Below are 16,795 nucleotides of genomic sequence, written 5' to 3' on the forward strand. Positions count from 1 at the left end.
TACAAAACACTTATGGTAAATATCTTCCTATTTTTTGAAAAAAAATTTTCCTAGCCTGCATTCTTCACTTGGCTTTTGCATTCTATCTTTTCTTTTTTTCCTATTCAAGTATTTTCTCTATTTCTCTAGGGAGAGAAATAGCTCTCAAGATTAACCATGGGAGATTCTGATTCTCTGCCCCAATTCTAAATACTGAATGAAATCTTGGAAATTCCATCTAGGCTTTTCTAACTTTTTACTTAACACTTAGGAAGAGTACTTCTCTAATTTTTAAAGTTAGCATCTTAGGGGTACATATCTGAATCAGACAACCTGAAAATATCAAAATTTATGTCACCATTATCACTGGTCTACTTTAGATATTTGAGCTAGGTCTTATTACATGGATAGTCATTCTTTAGAAGTAGTAATAAAGTATTAAAGTACAAACTGAAAGAGTAAAATTTTAGTCAAAGGATATACTTATTTAATTTTCAGTAGTAAAGAAATATGTGGATAATTATGCTATTCTTTGGACTTGTCAAACTTTAAATACAGTACTAATCACTGACACTAGTAGCAAGATTAGATGAAGGATATAGTCTATACTACAATGTATTTTTTTCTTACTAATACTGCAGATATAAACCACTCTTCAATTTTATAGCAAGACAATATCTTTAAGAAATTCTGATGCGACCATCTGCTTTTTCTCCCAGCATATGACACTTCTATTTATCTGCTAAGAACAACAGTCATTGCTGCCATTTAAAACATGGAAACTTTAATTTTAGTTCTAGTAAATATTGCACTTCAATTCTGGGTCTGATTATAGAAAAATAGCATCTATAGCAGTTGGAAATATTGCTTTAATTCTTTGATAAAAATTATGCACTTGAGTAGAGCACAACTAAATTGCTCTTTTGGTGAAAGTCTAATTTTTTAAAAAATTATGGGAATAATTATAGAAATAGTTCTTACATTTAAAAGTTGGCTTTCAAATAGTTTTTGGAATGGCAGTAGGTACTAAGAAAGACTATCCTATGAGGTGGTTTCCTTAGGCTCTCAGCGTTGTATGGTTGCAGTTATGGAGAAATATGAGTAGACTGTGTTCTTCCTATATTGTTATTAAATGGCTGTTAATTATGCTTCTAGAAGCCTCAGGTTGTTCTTGGCTTCATATCCATGTTTGACCACAGGTACTGTCTTAGGTCATTTACAGCTAGCTGAGCTCCAAAACCCTAATTGCTCCTCTATGATCATTGACCATTATACTGCTTTTAAAAGTAGCTGGTGGGTTTTTAAACAGGAGTTCATTCACTGTTCTTTGTTGTAACTGATTTTTTTGCTAATAGTATACTGTACTGTCCCTTTTTTTTAAAATGAAATATCTTTTGATATACAATCTTATATTGGTTTCAAATATAAAACACAGTGGTTCAACAGTTACCCATGACCAACTTATATTATGACAGAATTTTTGTGTCCCTTTCTCCCTGTCCCCTTTCCCACCCATCCACTGCAACTCTTCCTCCATAGTAACCACCAGTCACTTGTGTCTGTGAGTCTACTGCTGTTTTATTCATTTTGTTTTGCTTTGTTTTCAGATTCCACAAATAAGTGAAATCATATGGTATTTGTCTTTCTCTGCCTGATTTATTTCACTGAGCATAATACCTCCTCTAGATCCAACCATGTTGTTGCAAATGGCAGAATTTCTTTTTTTATCTATGAATAATATTCCATTTTGTATGTATACCACATCTTTATCCATTCATCTATTGATGGACACTTAGGTTGCTTCCTAACAAAATGTCAATTATAAGTAATGCATCAATAAACATGGGGTGCATATATCTTCTTGACTCAGGGCTTTTGTTTTCTTTGGGTGAATTCCTTGAAGTGGAATTAGTGGGTTGAATGATCTATTTTTTAGTTTTCTGAGGAACTTCCATGCTGCTTTCCACACCAGTTGTCCCAATTTACATTCCCATCAACAGTGTAAGAGGGTTCCCATTTCTCCACATCCTCACTAACACTTGTTGTTCCTTGTCTAGTGGCCATTCTAACTGGTGTGAGGTGATATCTCATTGTGATTTTGATTTGCAATTCCCTGATGATTAGTGACATAGAGTGTCTTTTTATGTGCCTGTTGGCTATCTATATTTCTTTGAAGAAATGTCTGTTCAGGTGCTTGGCCAAATTTTTTAACTGGGTTATTTTTTGGGTGTTGAGGTGTATGAATTCTTTATATATTTTGGATGTTAACCCCTTATCAGATGAGTTGTTTATGAATATATTCTCCCATATTGTAGGATGCCTTTTTGTTTTATTCATGGTATCCTTTGCTGTACAAAAGCTTTTTAGTTTGCTGTAGTCCCACTTGTTCTTTTTTAATTTTGTTTCCTTTGCCCAAGGAGATGTGTCCAGGAGAAAATTGCTCATGCTTGTGCTCAAGAGATTTTTGCATGTTTTCTTCTAAGAGTCTTATGGTTTCATGTCTTACATTCAGGTCTTTGATCCATTTCAACTTTACTTTTGTGTATGGAGTTAGACAGTATTCCAATTTCATTCTCTTGCATGTAGCTGTCCAGTTTTCCCAATGCTATTTATTGAAGAGACTCTTCCCCATTGTATATTAATGGCTCCTTTATCATATATTAATTGACCATATATGTGTGGGTTTATATACAGGCTCTCTATTCTGTTCCATTGATCTGTTCTTATGCCAGTCCCCTACTATTTTGATTACCGTAGCTCATAGTAGAGCTTGAAGTCAGGGAGCATAGACCCCCCAGCTTTATTCATCTTTCTCAGGATTGCTTTGGCTATTTGGGGTCTTCTGTGGTTCCATATGAATTTAGAACTATTCTAGTTCATTGAAAAATGCTGTTGGTATTTTGAGAGGAATTGCATTGAATCTGTAGATTGCTTTAGGCAGAATGGCCATTTTGACAATATTATTCTTCCTATCCATGTGCATGGAATAGATTTCTATTTATTGCTGTCTTCTTTAATTTCTCTCATGAGTTTCTTGTAGTTTTCAGAGTAGAAGCCTTTCACCTCCTTAGTTAGGTTTATTCCTAGGTATTTTATTCTTTTTGATGTGATTGTAATTGGAGCTGTTTCCCTGATTTCTCTGTTAGTTCACTGTGAGTATATAGTAATGTCACAGATTTCTGTGTATTAATTTTGTATCCTGAAACTTTGCTAAATTCAGTTATTCTAATAGTTTTTTGGTGAAGTCTTTAGCATTTTCTATGTATAATAGCATGTCATCTGCAAATAGTGACAGTTTAGCTTCTTCCTTACCCATTTGGATGCCTTTTATCTCTGTCTTGTCTGATTGTCACAGCTAGCGCTTTCAGTAGTATGTTAAATAAAAGTGGTAAGAGTGGACATCCTTGTTCCTGATCTAGAGGAAAAGCTTTCAGCTTTTTGCCATTCAGTATGATGTTAGCTCTGTGTTTGTCATTTATGGCCTTTATTATGTTGAGTTACATACCCTTTATACACATTTTGGGTTGAGAGTTTTTATAATGAATGAATGCTGAATTTTCTCAAATGCTTTTTCACCAACTTTTGCGAAGATCATGTGGTTTTTATCCTTTTTGTTAGTGTGGTGTATGACCTTGATTGGTTTTACAAATATTACACTATCCTCGCATCCCTGGAATGAATACCTCTTGGTCATGACTAATGATTCTTTTGATGTATTTTTGAGTTTAGTTTGCTAATATTTTGTTGAGCATTTTTGCATCTCTCTTCATCAGAGATATTGGTCTGTCATTTTCTTTTTTTTTATAGTGTCTTTGGTTTTGGTATTAAAGTGATGCTGGCTTGAGAGAATGTGTTTTGAAGTATTCCTTCCTCTTCTGCTTTTTGGAATACTTTAAGAAGGATGGGTATTACTCTTTTTTAAGTGTTTGGTAGAATTCAGCTGTGAAGCCATCTGTACCTAGACTTTGGTTTTTTAGGAGTTTTTTGATTTCCAATTCGATTTCCTTGCTGGTAATTGGTCTGGTCAGATTTTCTGTTTCTTTCTGGATTGGTCTTGGAAGGTTGTATTCTTCTAGTAATTTGTCTATTTTATCTAGGTTATGCAGTTTATTGGCATATAATTTTTCATAGTTTTCTAATACTTCTTTGTATTTCTGTGCTATCCATTATTACCACATCTTCTTCATTTCTGATTTTGTTTGTGTACTCTTTTTCTTGGTAAGTCTAGTTAGGGGCTTGTCTATTTTGCTGTATTCTCAAAGAACCAGCTCTTGATTCCATTGATTTTTTTCTATTGTTTTATTCTTCTCTATTTTATTTCTGCTCTTGTCTCTATTATTTCCCTCCTCTTAACTTTAATTCTCATTTGATCTTTTTCTAGTTTCTTTAATTGTGAGTTTAGACTGTTTTTTGGGGGATTATTCCTGTTTCTTGAGATAGGCCTGTATTGCTATGTACTTTTCTCTTAGAACAAGTTTCATGGTGTCCCACAGATGTGGACTGTTGAACTTTTGTTTTCATTTGTCTCCATGTATTGCTTGATTTCTGTTTTAATTTATTCACTGATCCATTGATTTACTTAGAAGCATACGTGTACTTCTTAATTTCAATTTTGCTAATGGCCAACTAGAAATCCTAACGTAAGGGGAGAATTATGCAGAAGTTTAATGCTGAAAGTTAGGGGGGGTTGAAAGTTTTTCCCCAACAGAAATAGATCCTCATACTCCTCCTATAGCTGAAGTCTCTAGCACAGTACTCGGCCTGCAGGAAAAAGCTGACACTGAACAGAAAAACCACTCAACTGGGTAGTTCAAAAGAACCATCAATGCATATGTTCCCCTTGACAGCAGTAAGTCCACACTGGGTTACAATCCAGCTGAATTGCTTGCACATGTTGTCTCCTTCTGTCTGGAAAAATTCATTCTCTTTAGAGAAAGGGGAAAAATTATCCAAAATCTACTGTCTCCAATTTATATGATGAATTGACATTAGTCAATGGGTTCAAACATAGGAGTAGAAAGATAGGTTAAAAGGGCCTTCCAGAGGGTCTCCTGAGTATGCTTTGTCAGGTTTAATGCAGCAGCTAATTAAACAGTTCTTAACCTGCCACTAAGATTTTCTTCAAAAGAAGCAAATTGGAAGATCAGTAAACAATATTGGAAGCCATTTTACCTGCCTCAGAACAAATACCAAATATTTGTCTCCCACCAGGGCACAACTTAAGGTTTATTCTCATATGTGTGTTAGGTCTCCTCAACATCTTTCTCTAATAAAAGCTATAGAGACTTTCCAAATGAGATTTTATTCCTGTGTTATCATTGGTGGTAGTGGTGGTAGTTTTATTTCTAAATACAGAAGTTGCTATAGGTGTTCATGACTCTCTATAAAAACAGAACCAACATGAGTTACCCAGCAATTATCTGCAATCACCACAAGTAAAAATCTGTATTTCTTTTGCTTAGCCTATCATAAGTTTTCCCTGAGTGTTGCTTATTTCTAATGGGATGATAGGAGGATATGATGAGCAGACTTGAGTCCCTGAAAGCATTCAAAGGGGTAAGACAGTGATTTTAAATTTAATTTACCTAGGCCCACATTTTTTGTATTTCCAGTTGTATCCTAAGGATCTCTCTAATTGCAAACATTGTTTCAATCATGAAATCTTTCCAGTTAACATTGATGATAATGGTTAATAATGCTGAATTTCTCCCATAATAATTTTCTTTCTAAAATGTTTGTTTGTGGTCACATTTTCAGGTGCTCCACTTCCCTACTTGTGCAATGAAGCAATCCTCTATCTCTGACTAGTTCTGATCTCATTAAATAGCTTGGTGTAAGAAGCCTCATCAGCTTTCTTACCACAAGACTTAGACATTTATGCTGACTCTTCAATGTGACACTTGGGGCCTATACAACTCGGGTAGTACTATTGAAGTTTCAGCTATAAAACTTAAAATCCAAAAATCTAATGACTTCTTTCACATCATGGACTTTATGGGATTGTCTTTCAAGACAGATGATCCTCTCCTGATGAGGCATGTTGGGAAGAGAATCTAAATGCAAATATTCTGAACTTTTGATTGTCCTAAATCCTATTTTTCTTGAAAATAATTTTTTTATTGAAGTATAATTGATACACAATATTATAGTGGTTTCAAATATACAACATAGTGATATGACAGTTATCTACATTATTAAATCCTCACCCTAACCAGTATAGTTACTTTCTGTTAACAAAGAAAAATGTTACAGAACTGTTGACTATATTCTCCATGCTGTACTTTCATCTCTATGACAAATTTATATTATGATTGAGATTTAGTGCCTCTTTATCCCCTTCATCTACTTTATTCATGCACCCCAATCCCTCCCCTATAGTAACCAGAATTCACTTGTCAGTGTCTGTGAGTCTATTTCTGTTTTGTTCATTTATTTTGTTCTGTTTTGCTTTCAGACTCCACAAATAAGTGAAATGGTAATTTGTCTTTCTCTAGCTTATTTCACTTAGCATAATACCCTCTAGGTCCATCCATGTTGTTGCAAATGTCAGGATTTCTTTCTTTTTATGGCTGAATAATATTCCATTGTAGATATGTACCTCATCTTTTCTACCCATTCATCTATTGATGGACACTTGGGTTGCTTCTATATCTTGGCTATTGTAAATAATATGGCAATAAACATAGGGTTACATATATCTTTTTAAATCACATTTTGTTTTCCAGGTGAATTCTTAGAAGTAGAATTACTGGGTCAAATGGTATTGCTATTTTTAGTTTTTGGGGAACCTCCATACTTAAAAAAATAAATGTTCAGCATCTTTGTTTTTAACCCATTAAACTTTCTGCTAGAAATAGGGATTTACCAACCTGGCTCATTATGTGAGTGGGTGTGTTATGACTTGCCAGGCAAATTACCACCATTTCTTTTTATGTCCTCAACAATAGCAAAATTATATTCCTTTTATGAAAATGCACTCACATTTATTAGATGTTTAGTCTTAATTTATTTTAGTCTTATAGTATCTATATCTGTTAACTGATACTATCTCAGGAAATCTGAATTCAACACCATAATAAATCCCTCTCTCTACATAAATATTCTTGGAAGTAACATTTTTTATGAAATACTCTGATCAAATTGTTTTTATGACATTAAAGAGAAATGACAAGTTAATGGGAGAATTCTTATCACTTTAAAGTAGATATCTAATATCTAATTGACAGTCTTCATTTTTTTCCTGTGCTGATTGTGTGTTTCACTGAAATATTAATAAGTATACCATGTTATACACAAAAATGACATTAAGGAATTTTCTAGCTTTGGCAACTTGCTTTTGTTAGAGACTTGCCTTCTACTGCATGTGGATATGTCACAGGGAGACCAAAACAGCTCTCTTTGGTCCATGCTTAGCATTAAGAAGTAAAGCTAAATAAACAACTCATTAATTTCATATCATGAAAGTAATTAAAAATTTATTCTCATAACTTGTATATAAAATATTGGCATTCTTATGCAAATACACAGATTTTATTAGAACTTTGCAATATAGATGACACAACATTGTAGGTACATGATCAGAAATTACTGTAACAACTGCATACTATGAGAGATACATTTCATAAGATCCTTCTAATTTTTTTCACTGTGTTTGTATTTCCTGTATGTAAACTTTAAAAATAAGCCTTTTCAAATTTGGTACCCTAACATCAATAAAATGAACAGAAATTAAAAACAAAGTATATTAATTTTGTATTTCTCACTATATGATTCTATAGTTAATATGTTTCAACATTAACCATAGAAATTAAGTCAACTAAGAGCATTACTTATCTGTTATTGAAAAGAAGATGATAATTAGACCAAAGGCATTACTCATGACTAAGTAGAAGAAAAGAACGTGTAATTCAGTATGAGACAGATAATAATTTTATGGGATATCTTAGCTGCAGGGCTTTATATCAACTAATTTTCAATATAATTAAACTGATGCATAACATAACATATGGGCGATAAAATGAATGTTTTGGCTAAAATACATCTTCACAATTAACAGTGTAACTTTTTTTGGGGTGTCTAATTGGTTCCACATGATTGTAATTTGAGAAATCATTTAAAAATATGTAACTAGTTGAGTTGAAAGTAGGTATGTTGGCATAGAAAGCTGCCAAATTCCTAACACAAGCTAAAATATATTTTCTATGTATTTAATATAGGAATTTTTTCAGAAATCTTTTTTTTTCTAAGATGTGGGAACCAGGAATAAAATTCTCTTAAATAAAGTATTAAATAACTAAATAAGAAATGCATTAATATTTTAAGTTGAAAAATAATACCTGCTCAGTATTGATAAAGATTGAAAAGCAAATTTTTAACATTAATCACATACTGAACTACTGTTTGCAATGAGAAACCACCTATTTCAATTCTGTGAAATACAAAAAATGGGGCAGATTTCTATTAGTGCATAATACAGTAAAAATTAATTTAAAAATATCAAACATTACACACATTGTATGTCCATTAGAAAACATGGGTAGCTTTTTAAGCAAATTTGTCTTACAATTAAATTTATATTTGTAAATAATTAGATTTATAAGCAGTTACAAAGTTGAAAGGTGCCATGTACTCTGTACCCAGTTTCCCAGTGGTTACAGGTTAGGTAACTATAGTACAATATCCAGCATAGGAAACTGACATTGGGAGAAGGCCTATGTATAATTCTGTGCCATTTTATCACCTGTACAGGTTCCTGTAACTATCATTGCCATTAAGATACAGAACTAACTCTGTTGTCCTAGAGATCTATTGGCATGTGTTTTTCAATTGAGTAAGGTGAAGAAACCTGGCTTTCCTTTAAAGTTCCTTTATACTTTCCTTTTTATAATCTAAAGTATTTCTTCTCCATATATACATATTCTATGTACAAACATATATTGAAGTCCACATCAGACAATGTTATACTTTTGATTTGCATATCAAATGTAATTTAGAAAAAACTTAAGGAAAGTTTATTATCTGCATTTTTGTTTTTATTATTTTCAGATATTCATCCTTATGATGTCGTACTTCTATGTCATTGGCCTAACAGTTTTAAGAAGGGGTTATCTTTAGGGATATATCCAATTATTCCCAAATAAAGCTAGAGCAGCTATTTAGTGTTAATGTTTCCCAACATGCCCATTTCTACTTAGGGAAGAAAATCAAGGATATCTTTCAATAGTGGAATTGGAATTTAGAGTAGTTCAGTCATATGTGAAAAAGCAAAGGGAACAATTGGAGAGAAGAGAAAAATATATTAATCCTATGCACCAGAGCTAATTTCAACCACACTGTATGACAGGACTAGATTAGTATTTATATGATATCATTATTTCATTGAATAAAATCAATTGACCAGGTGGCAAAGCAAGTGCATGAAAATTAATGTATTCAATACATTTTACATGTCAAATTTTCCCTCCCTCTGATGGGGTATGTATACTTAGGGGCATTCTGTATTACTCTACAATTTACTCTAGGATTCTGAGAAATCTATTTTTGAGAGTAAAAAATTGGGTTAGGAGGGACATTTAAGACAGAAGTATATTCTCCACATATTGTTATTTTGTAAAAGGTCATCCATCAAATGAAATAACAGATGCCTTTTTCTTACAAGAGAGTTATTTTTGAATAGTTGTTCCATTCACATATTTCAAAATAATGCATTACAAAGTAAACAGAAAATTCTCCCTTCCCCCATGTCCATATCCAACTAGGTCTAATCCTGTATACTCTAAGAGATTTACTGTTTACTTATTACCATTGTTACTGTTACTAATATCTTTTTGCATTTTGTTCAAAGTGTAGATAGAGATTATTTTTCACCGTTTACACACTATTCCTTTTTAATTCTTGGATATATACCATGTATCTTACATTAAGTTTCTTATACTTTTTAGTGTTTTTCTGAGATTTTTCTAAAACACCTGTGCAAGGAATAACCTTATATATATGTCATCTAACATATGTGATATAGCTATGGAATATGTTTCTGGTAATTTAAATTCTAGGTAAAATATGGGAGTTTGTACCATTTTATACTTTCATCAGTAATCCACACAACCCTTTCCACACAGCCCTGATAACTTGTGTTTGTTGTAGACCTTTTCAACTTTTTGAAATTCAGTTTCTAATTAAAGTTTTCAATCTGTTATATTCAAAAAGGCCATTTGATATAGCTTTGATATGAAATTTCACTCTAAGTGAGGTCATATATTCATGTAGGCTGTAAATATTTTTCAGTTAGTGTTTTGACATTGTTTATACTTTTCCCCCCTCATTTTGAAGTTTTAATTTTTCTTGAATTTTTCAGTGTTTTTATGGCTTTTGGTAATTGAATTATTATTAAAATAGCTTCCAACATTTCATCTGAGTTTTATGCATAGCAGTTACTACTTTTATACAATCAACATGTAATTAACATTGTAGTTAACTTATGTATTATATGCATTCTATTTCCCCATAAGTTCCTAAATGTCATGAACAGAGGGATTTTATTTCACTACTCTGCTTTTTGCACCTAGAATAGTATCTGGCATAGAGTGATTGTTCTTTAAATATTTGTTGAGTGAATGAATGTAGGTTTTCAGGATAAGAACTTTATAGAGAGTAACTCAGTGTAAGATTGAATTAGAGTTGGAAGTCCAGTTGAGTATTACTGTTCTTTGCTTTGTCCAGTTGAAAAGCAGGAAAATGTTCTAATTAAAGATCAATGATTAGGAGCTAAGTAGTCAGAAAGTCTCATACCCATGAACTGTCTGTCAGAAGAAACAAATGTTTCATTGCTCATTCTTTAAAATATAATCAATTGACTGATTGCTGTTATACATGTAACATGTTTTTCTGTGCTTTCTAAAGAGTAGCTACTTGATATACCAGTGGAAGACATCTAAAGGCTCTAATTTTCCTTCTTTAGCTTTGCCCATGCAGTGTAACATTATTTTAGGTGTTAAAAACTGTGACATTTTAAGAGCACCTTAAGACTCTTGAATTAAGACAAACTGACCTTGTGAAAAATTTCTCAAAGAGAATGGAGATAAAAGGGAATTGCAAAAGGATAAGCTGGCACTTTGTGTTCCCTGAAAGAACATGGTTTGAAAGCATTTGTAAAGAGACAAACTAGGAATATGAATCTGGGTAAGTGCTTGAAAGCAAAGCTGAAAGACCTAAAGCTGGGTTTGGAATGGGTGGGAAGTGAAATATGGATTTGCATGACTTCTTTTGGTGAGACATGATCAAAGGAAGTATCTGTTACAGGGCCAGGTAATCATGATTTGGGAGTTCCTCTTCTCAATGTGCACTAGAAAAGCACTGAAGAAAGATTGTGCCAAAAATGTAAAGGCAAGCTCCTTGCCATTTTAGATATGTTAAGAGGTAGCCAGCTGGGTGGCAACTTTCTTTACCTTCAAGCAATTCATGTTCTTGAAAAATGGGAACTTAAAGAATATGTTTGAATCTATTATGTTAAGGGCACCCATAACCACATTGAGAAAAGCAGTTGCTAAAGAAATGAAAGTTTGTACAAAAATTAAGATGCTATTTTGGTATGCTACCAAAATTCATACCTAATAATATCTGACTACAGATATTGTTCATTTTGCACCTATCTGTTCTGTTGGATTCTCCCAGAGGAGGACGCCACCCCAAATCACTCACGGAAGGCGTCTCTTGATGCAACAAGCAAGAGGAGTTTATTCAGGAACCAGCTAGATGGGGTCCAAGTGTCAGCCCGACGCAGCGGGTCTCAACAAGGACCTTGAGCACTCAAAGCCAAGGGTTTATATAGCACTTTCAAAAAGACAGTATTTTTCTATAAGCACATAACTTTTCAGGCTGGCACCACATCCTGGGAGTTTAGCAAGATAAGATCATGTTAGGGTGGTTTCTTGGTATGTATGAGTAACCCAAACGAGGTTAACTGACTAAAGGTCACTGCTGTTGGTGCTCATGATCGATTAACTTGTTTTTCAAGGCCTTTCTGAGTCACATATTCAGAAAATGGCTTCTGGGCCCTTAAGATGGCTGTGCTTAAGCTAACCTGCTGTCTTCACTAAATGCTTAGATTCTACAGTTCACCAGCACAATTAATATGTAAATAGATCACTTGACTAACTTTTAACAAAAGTAATAAAATATTTATTGATCAAGAAAAAAAAATACTGGAAAATGGGTTCTACCAGAATTAATATTGTCTAGATAGAAAAGTCACCTACTACTATAATAGCTAATCTATAAGTGTTTACATGTGCCACCAAAATTCATACCTAACTCCCAAGATCTCAGAATCTGACTGTACCCAGAAATAGGATCCTTGCAGACATAGTTAAGATGAGTTCATACTTCAGTAAGATTGCCTCGTTACCCAACATGACTGATAATCCTTATAAAAAAGGAAAATTTGGACAGAGATAGAGGGGAAATGATATAAACAAAGAAAAGATGGTCAATTACAAGCTAAGAGAGAAGCCTATAGAAGAGACACTTCTCTCACAGCGTTCACCCTGCTGATACTTCTTGAAATTCAGAGCCTCCAAAACAGTGAGAAAACAAATTGCTGTTGTTGAAGTCACTTGATTTTATTGTGCTTTGTTATGGCCTTTTAATTTTCACAACAAAATGCTGTTCTAAGTTTTAAAACAGTATGAGTTTTCACTGAAGAATGAATATTATCACTTTATCTGACGTAGGTCTTCAAAAACTTTCTCATTAACACAGGTCTACTTTTCTGTACCATTTTCTTATTTTTATGCCCACTGTGAGATTTCTATTTTCTAAGGAATATTTAATTAAAAGGCCTTTTAAAGCCACTGTCAATGAAGTGGGTTTTTTTTTTTTTTTTTTTATCAGTTTCTAGCCTCATCCACTAAGTCAAACTATTCCTAAAGAACATGGCCATTAATACAGAGAACAGCTACAGGTTTATGGCATATAAAATGCAGAACTCCTCTGGCTATATATCTTCAATTCTTTAACATTAGTGCTGTTTGACATTTAAATAAAACAAGCTACAAAAGATTTGGAGAACTTGGTTCATTTTGCTTTTTAAAGACATTTAAAATAGTGTACAACTAACCCACTGATCAAGATCAGAGAAACAGGTTTATCAGTTTGATCTACTTCCTTTACACTTCCTATCGATGGAAATATTATACATTTATTTCTAAACTTTCAACAAAAGATAGAGTTCACTAATAATATAAGCAAAAGGCTATAGCACAGGTGGGAATGTACTCGGTTTTCAATGAGTAATTGAAAACCTATTAATCATACGATGTCATTCAGGTGTGTTGTACTTGGGTTTAGGACATACTGGCTCAGTACTCTATAAAAACTGAATTTTCAAACATGTCTAAAGTACGCTTCTATATTAAATGTTTCTAAGTGCTTCTATTTTCACATATCAAAAGATAGATGTCCCACCCCCTATTGTCCTTGGCTCTGCTACATAGAAAGTAAGCTATGGGATTTGCAAAACAAGGTTTTAGTCAACACAGTTCTTGCAAGTCATTTTAGGATTAAAAATTTACTGGTGACAAATCTTATAGAAACCATTATTTTCGAACTAAATAAATTTTAGTTGAAACTTTATAGTTGGCTACAGATACTGTTCATTTTATACCTATCTGTTCACCAGCACAAATAATATGTAAATAGATCACTTGACTGACTTTTAACAAAAATAACAAAATGTTTATTGATCAAGAAAAAAAATACTGGAAAATGGGTTCTACCAGAATTAATATTGTCTAGATAGAAAAGTCACCTTCTACTATAATAGCTAATCTATAAATGTTTACATGTGTCAAATAACAGTCCCAATTACAGCTCTCTGAGTATTTACTTTTTATAGATGAAGAAACTGAAGCATGCCAGGTGAGCTAAAGACGTATAAGTAAAATACAACGTGATTGTAAATCCAGGGAGGGGAAATCCTGGGGCAAAATACCCAGCTGAAACCAAAATCAGTTAAAGGGAGAAATAAAGTTTAAAACCTGTTTATTGCTTACAAACAGCCATCCGAAGTCTCTCTTCTGCTGCGGCAGAAGCAAGCAGTTTCCCCCCAAACTCTCTGCTCCAGATAGGCTATTGCTAGCCCAGGTACTTACCGACTGATATGGAGATTAACTACTACTCTCCACCCCTTGGAAGCATCTGTTGATATGGATAGCACTAAAGCCAGGCTTGAGATTCTGGAAATATCGCAATTTTACCCACAGTGATATAGTATGTATAGTATAAGTAAACAAATAGTATTCTTTGATCATGCTAGGGACAAAAATCAGTTTGGCTTAAGAAGGCAGAAAACTAACAGAGTTTATAGTATTTGACCTAAGCTTTGACATAAAAGTGTGAATTTTACAAAGGGAGAAAAATTTGCCAAAAGGAAAAAATACAAGATGACAAAAAATAGCTCATCTGTTCTGTTCATGTCAAAACTCTGGTGGAAAAGAACAAAAACCTACGAAAGCTAGCTCAAGAAATAGGAGAGACATATTTTAAAAAGGCAAAAATATCTCAGTGAAATCGGCGTCCAGAAAATTGCATGAATCAAAGCAGTCTGTCCATGTTTCTCTGCCTCTGTGTATCTGAATGTCCTCAATGACTAAGCTTCTTGTTCCAAGCTTGCGTCTCCTTCTGTTTCTCTCTTCTGACTTCCTTCTCTGTATATACATCACTGATAACTTTCCATCCCCAGAAACTAAATGGCTTTGTAGCCGAGTTCTCCATGGATTACTGTATTTATTCCTCAGTGTACAAATTTCAAGTTGTCAAAGAAATTTGATTGGCCTAGCTCGCCTCATGTGAGAGCATACAAGTTATTGCCAGCCCATTCAGCTGTAACTAAGAGTGTGGTATGACCCATTCTATTGTCTCTATTGTCAAGGTCTATAAACCGACATTCATTAAATAAGTCTACTAGGAAATAATATGGGATAACACTTGGCTCAGTGTGGCAAGTATACATGATTTGGTATTTTGCAGTAAAATAGGATCACAGAGGCCTTTGTCATGCTACTGACACTGATTTTTGATTTTTGATTTGTAGCAGTTTGGAAGCTCTAATTAAAAAAAAATGTTGGACTTTTATAATCATACCAGTCCTTTAGAAATATCATTTCTAGATAAGTGAAGAATAAGAAAAAGTCAAGATACAAGGAGATATCAGGGGATAGTTGTGGTGATCCAGGCAAGCTGTGCCTGGTGTCTGATCCAAACTCAAAATGACAGACACCAGTCCCTAACATGCGTAACAAATTCAGTGTTCACAGAATGTCTTCCTGCTTCTGAAGTGTTAGGATGGAGTGTCCCTTTACTGTGTGGAAAAATGACTTAAGAGGGATGAAAGCAAGAGCACAGGAGGACACAGAGAAGAGGTAAACCAGAATCCAGAAATTAGTGAATGGAAAAACAAGAAAAGGAAAAAGTGTAAAAGTGTGATTGTAGGATTTTATGTAATCTATATTGTTTTTCAAATAGGATTTCCTTCTATCTCCTCTCTATTTGTTTAAAAGATAGTGGCATGTTTTATTCTATATGGAATAACAAAGGCATTTGCAGATATGAGCAGATGCAAGAAATCTAGAAGCAAGAAAGAAGTGTTAGTTGGTCGTTCTCTCTGCATATAAAGGTATCCATAGGTTGAAACCAAATTCAGGAGTGGGCTAGTATTGGAGAAATGGTCCTTAATGGTCAAAACTATTCATAATGGAAGCATTAAAGAAAACAAAAAGCCTAACGAAGTATAACAACAAAAGAAAGGCAATCACCAATTAAACAACGCTGTATGTCAGATTTTAAACTAGTCGTTCTATTTAGGTTACTACATTTAATTTTCACATCTTCAAGAGGCACATAGTATTATAGCCATTTTAATAGAAAAGAGCATGAAGGCTCAAAAATTTAATATCCAAATTATTAACCATTTCAGTAAGAAAAGCAGGCCTCTAACCTGCAGTGTTTATGTTGCATTTTAGTGCCTTCCTGGAGTACTGTTGAGAGCTGACAAGCACCATGAGAAAATGGACTCAAGGAATCCCTGAATTTATTTACTTAAAGTAATAAGTTAAAGGAGGGGCTGTTAGATTTAGACAGACAAGAGCTCAACAATTTAGGATGAAGAAACAACATTTAAGATGGCATAGTTTTGGACTTCTGAAAACACTTTTTTTTTAGGAATGAAGATTTCTAAAAATTGGAAGTACCTATGTTTTGTTATAAATTATCCAAATAAAGAAATGTAGTCAACCAAAGACATCAAATCTTTGGGGATATTTAATGAGCACAAATTTGAAAGAAATGCATGAATGTTGGAGCAAATGGTCTAGATAAAATATAGATGTACAACTGACATTAATAGTGTTAGGAATACTAAATGACAGACTATACTAAAAGCCTCTGAAAATGATTTTTAAAAGATTGATGTGTGTTTTAACTATGTTAAGAGCAAGAAGGGGCAGAAAAGAACTCTATCACTTAAATATCTTAAAATAATGTATGGGATAACACCATTATACAGAAACTTAATCTCCAGTCTGAAAGTGTTTAAGAAAAAAATAGATTAAAGAAAGAATCATACCCAGGATGTAAGAGGAGACCACATAGCTCTTTCAAATGAATTCAGTTCTTTTTCCAATTGTTGAATTTTAAGATGTTAAAAACTGTTAAAAACTATGGAAGAAGAAATCATTTTCTTGAATATCAGATATAACATTCTATAAGCTATAAATGGTAAACCTAATAAAACTCTGAGATTGTTCAATAGACGGTTTATGAA

This window comes from Manis javanica, chromosome 8, assembly GCF_040802235.1.
Source record: "Manis javanica isolate MJ-LG chromosome 8, MJ_LKY, whole genome shotgun sequence".
Taxonomy (NCBI): domain Eukaryota; kingdom Metazoa; phylum Chordata; class Mammalia; order Pholidota; family Manidae; genus Manis; species Manis javanica.